Below are 6,000 nucleotides of genomic sequence, written 5' to 3' on the forward strand. Positions count from 1 at the left end.
AGAGAAATGATGGGCAAATGGTACTACATGAAATTAAACAGCTTCTGTACAAAAAAGGAAATGGCCTCTAAACTGAAGAGACCACCACAGAGTGGGAGAAAATATTTGCTAGTTACACATCAGACAAAGGACTGATAACCAGAATATACAGGAAGCTCAAAAAACTATACTCTCCCAAAAATCAATGAACCAATAAAGAAATAGGCAACTGAACTAAACAGAACTTTCTCAAAAGAAGAAATTCAAATGCCAAAAACACATGAAAAAATGCTCACCATCTCTGGCCATAAAGGAAATAAATGCATATTAAAACCACACTAAGATTCCTTCTCACTTGTGTTAGAATAGCTATCATCAAAAACACCACCAACAACAAATGTTGGCAAGGATGTAAGGAAAAAGGAACCCTCATACACTGTTGGAGGGAATACAAGCTAGTACAATCACTCTGGAAAACAATATAGAGGCTTAAAAATCTAAACATAGATCTGCCATATGATCCTGGGGATATACCCAAAGGAATGTGACTCAGGTTAGTCCAGAGGCACTTGCACACCCATGTTTATTGCAGCGCTATTCACAATAGCCAAGTTATAGAAGCAGCCAAGATGCCCCACTACTGATGAATGGATTAAGAAAATGTGGTATTTATGCCCAGTGGAATTTTATTCAGCCATGAAGAAGAATTAAATCTTGTCATTCTCAAGTAAATGGATTGAGCTGGAGAAAATCATCTTAAACAAAATTTGCCAGGCTCAGAAGGCCAAAAATCATATGTTCTCCCTCATATGCAGATTTTAGACCTAAAACAAGTGCAGTAATATTATTAGACATGGGTCACATGCTAAGGAGAGAATAAATACAGGAGGAAGGAAACCCAAAAGTTGAAAGTTCTTGATGTGCCCACTGTAGTGGAGCTAATAAAGTTACCTTAGAATGAGAGAGGTCACTATGGGAAGGTGACCAGGAAGTAATGAAGTCTGATAGAGATGAATCAATTCAGGTTGTAATACACTTGTGCATGGAAGCAATGCTAGGAATTTCTCTGTATAGCTATCCTTATCTCAAACTAGCAAAAACACTATGTCTTTCTTATTATAGCTATGTCTTCTCTTCTACAAAATTTGAGAAGAGGGCAGAACAGGTTCTGCCTGTAACCAAGGGTGGTAGGAGGGAGAAGGATGGGGAAAGGGGCAGGAAGGAGAAATGGCCCAAGCAATGTACGCACATATGAATAAATGAATAAAAAAGTTCTATAAAAAAAGAAAAGGAAACAGATAATAAAGAAGGGACAAACAAAGACTGCACAAAATGCCATACTACAATGCTCTGTGAGTCTACCATTGGCCACAGATAAGTCTTTGTTAATTTTTATAAATACTTTAATATTACAATTTTGACAAAAACAAAAGCATTGATTTGTTTTGAAGTGAACTGTGACATGCTTGTATTTTGCAGGCCTCTGTCTAGGTGAACATAGGTTGAACAGTTTTCATTCAGAAAATAAAAGCAATTATAAAAGTTGGAAATTTATGATGTTATGAACATTATGGTTGTTTAAATAATAATTTTAGAAAATCTGGTGCCAAGCAGTAAGACGTGTGTTATGCTTATTAATGATAATCTATTTCAAGTCTGAGATGAAAAATTATATTTCCCAAGATTTGCATTAATGGGTATTTAAGAAGAAAACGTTAGAGAAAAGATTTCTCATTTGATACATTTCTCAGTTTCACTGTGTGAAAAAAAGAACGTTTCCCATAAATGGTAAATTTGCCCCACTGTCTCCAGAAATTTGTGCTTCAGTGATAACTCTGTGGTCTCTTAGAGGCAGAGTTCAAAACTTCCTCATAGTTTTTAGATTATGCAACTAATAAAAACTATTTTGCTTTAATTATAGTTTTCTACACAGGATATAAGAGGACATGTCACTGGTTTAGGAAAGTTTTGTAAATCCATAGTGTTCTCTTGATTCCTGTAAAGGTTGATTGGCCTTTTTGGTTTCTTGTTCGGTATATGGTTTGTGTTTTTTTTGTCATAGGTTACATTTTTTATACTGGATGATAGGAGTAGTATGACTGTTAAATTTGTTATTGGTAGATAGTATATTTGTGTGTGTATTTCAAATTAAAATGTGAGAACCATCCATTCCAGATTTTACATTATTATTGAAACTTGTCTTAAATTTTTCTTTGCCTTTTATTTAAATGTGAGAATGGGTATTCTTGATTTTTTATTTGATATTGAAAAGCTTTGTATGTTGTAGTTTGGAAGTTCAAAGCTTAATTTGATATAAAGTAAAGTTTGCATTCTACTAAGGAAAAAAATCTTCTGTTGTGTTTTCAATGATGTGAGAACATCTTTGTTCTCACACTGAAAGTTCTTAATTGATTTTTCAGTCAGTGTATGCTTGATGTTTTAAAATCGTAGCATTCCAATGTTTTTTAAAAAGTAAATTTAATATTTTTATGGACTGCTAATGTTTTGTGGTATTTCACACATAGACATCAGCAAGATGGAAAAAAGTTTTCACCTTACAGCAAGGGGAGGGTGTGAAGGAAGACTCTATTTGCTTCAACAAAGGGGAAAAATCAAAAATACTCAGAATGAATCATACAACCATTATGTCATAGATGATTTCTTTAATGTCCTGCCCCTTTTTAGGTTTTCTTCTTGTGTAAATCCATTAGACTTTCAGTATCATAATGTACAAGTTTTATTTTAAGAGCCTCTCCCTTAGAACATTAAATATTCTGCCATTTAAAAAACTAGGAGAAACTACTTTTTTAAATATCATAATTTGAAGTAATTCCATAAAACTATGCAAAGTACATTTTAAGCTAAGGAATTTAATGTATTTTAATATTCCAGAAAATTAAATTTCATTCCAAGAATCTATATAAAAACATCATCCATCTCTACCTTTATAAAGATAAATATGCATCTTTTTAATTTATTAAATAGATATAATACATAAACATACATATTTCAATATAATTCTATGTTCATTTACAGTTGGCTTAAGTGATTTTTCTATAAAGATAGACGTCAGCAAAACACATTTTGCAATGGACTTCTTCATAATTAAAGTATTTGAATTAATTATTTAAAATGCAATATGAAAAATAAGAGATCTAGAACATGAAGATAATTTTATTTATTAATTTCATGGAAATATGCTGTCATGACAAAAATTTTCATATAAATTCAATCCTTTCCAAACTGAATATTTCAAATTCACATTTAGGTATTATAAGGCTCTTGTTCTATCTGAGGGTAGTAATTTGAGTGAGTATAGTGGCTATAAGTGGCAAAGTTTCTTCTTGGAATACTCAGTCCCTAAACACATTCTTGAGGGATTTTCAGATTTGAAGATCAGGAGGGGCACAAATGAGGACAGAGTTTATTTTCATTGGCAATGATATTACCATTAATGATTAGGTTTTACTCATTTACAGAAATATTAAGTGTTGCAGTGTTATGAAGGAAAAACTAGATTTTTAAAGGTAGTTCCATATGTTGGAGTTCAATGTTTATTTTTTAAATTTTTTCTTCTAGTTTATATATTCTTTATTTTATATTATTATGTTAGTGTTGTACTGGGGGTACATTGTGACATTTACAAAAGTTCTTATAGTAAATCATAATTGAATTCACACTCTCCATTATCCAACTTTATTCCCCCATCCTCTCATTCTTGAAATAGTTTCAAGAGGTCTCATTTTTTTCATTTTCATACAAGAGTATCTAATAGTTTCACTACATTCACTCTCCCTACACCTTTCCTTATATCCTTTTCCTTTGTGCTGGTACCAACTCCCAGGTAGGACCTGTTCCACATTATAATTCAATATTTGTATTGGAAAATGAATCCCATTAAATTATTTTAAAAGTATGAGACCAAGTTTAAAAAAGAATAATAGATGTGATTTTGGTCAAGATACATTATAAGTATGTATGGAAATATCACAATGACCCCCCTTTTAAAACTATATGCTAAGGAATTAATTGAATTAATTAATTAAAAGAAAATATGGAAACAGTCTCCACTTTTGTGGTTGCTATTCATTTTGGAGATTAGATAATTCATAACTCATCACCATGGAGTATTTGAGTAGGCACATCATTTAGGACAAAGACAAAAGTCATTTAGATTTAATTTAAAAACATTAACCATGTTTATAGTTCTTCATTTCTGGTGTCCTAAAAATTTACCTATTGTAAAATAAATAATTTATATATTTTTAGAAATACATGATAGGTTAATTAAATTCATGTTATTTTGAAGGCACCTAGTAACTTACTATTTTCTTTGATATTTAAAAATTGCTTTCCATTAACTGAAATAGTTTACTAGAAATTAGATTCCTGTGACAACCTGACTTTTCACCTTTTCTTGGTATAGTGGATCACAAAGGGGTTTGGAAACCAACTGGTCATATTAAATTGGCTGCAGATTTACATTTTAATCTGTACACTGATCTAAGTTTAACTATGATCCCATGCTGTTTGTCCCTTAAATTTATTGTGGGACTCTCAGTGTAGTTCCTATAAAATGAACATGATATGGTCTACACACAGATTTCCATAAATAGTATATGGAATCCATTCAAAAACTGTCTTAATGGCTCTACTCATTCTATTGCACAAAAAATCACATAACCTTAACTCCTAATCTTTCTAAAATATTCATGTGAAATTGAGCTCTAAAGATTTGCTATTGTAGTTCTGTGATGTAGTTGAGTGGCACAGACCTTGCCTATCATATGCTAGTTCTGGGTTCAATCCCAGCATTGAAAGAAAAAACCTTGTTATTGTGTTAAATGGCAAAGCATATGGAAAACCGTTAAAAAGAAAAATTTAATTTGTTACATATAGTAGCTTTTGAAATCTATTCCAGAAGCATGAGACTATGATCTCAGAAGGGAAATTTTTCTTGACAACTCTGGTGAGAATGATACTTAATTTGATAAGAATTAATTTATGATGAATGATTAAACGGAAGAGAAATATTCATGATTAATCTAGCCAAACTGCATATTTTTGAAAACTAAAACAATTAAATTTTATGTCATTGTGCAATGTTTAAGAAATTTTAATATCTGATAGCATTCCCAGATGATAATAACACATATCACAAATTTGAATATTTCCATATCTGATACTTTTAGCAAATCATTTTGTGATTGGTGGATGAGAAGCTATAATACTAGTTATAGTTTGTAAAATTGTTAGGTGAACAACCACTCGATACAGTTGAGTTCTTCCATATTATGGCTTTAGTTAGATAAATAGTCTTTTCAATTCCTTGTCTATGTGCTTAATGCTTTTTTGAGAGATTATTGAAAGAAATGGAATGCACTTTCAGAGATTATATATATTTGATTGTATGTTGCCTCAAAGGACTTGTAGGTAAGTGAATAATCTGAACACAATAATACTGTGTTTCTGGCTTTGTTTTTCTAAGAACTACCTCTCAAGCTACCTTGGAGTAAGAAAATATAATACCTACCTGATGTGTTAGAAAAAAAGAATACCAACAAGTATATATTTTCTTGTCAACAATGTTCAGCAGTTCATCTCACAGTGTTCATTTCAATTGTAAAGCAGAGAATGAGTGTTTACTTTCATAAAGGAACTGATGAAGAAAGTACACATTGTACAGTCAGAAAAACACAGATTGTGGGTTGAACAGGTATTATACCTTAGCTCTGGTATAAGATAAATTCATTTAGAAATGAAAGAAACTATCTGGGTGTGATAGATCAAGCCTGTAATCCTACCCAGTAGGGAGGCCCAGATTGGAGGATAATGGTTCCATGACAGTCCAGGCCAAAAAAAAAAAAAAAAAAAACAGTTTATAAGATCCTCATTTCAAAGAAAAAATCTGAGTGTGGTGAGCCACTTCTGTCATCCAAGTGCCTGCAGCATATTATAAAATATGACAGTCCAGGCCAGCCCAGGCAAAAAATAAAAAATAACCAGAGTAAAAATTGATAG

This window comes from Castor canadensis, chromosome 10 (assembly GCF_047511655.1).
Source record: "Castor canadensis chromosome 10, mCasCan1.hap1v2, whole genome shotgun sequence".
Lineage (NCBI taxonomy): Eukaryota > Metazoa > Chordata > Mammalia > Rodentia > Castoridae > Castor > Castor canadensis.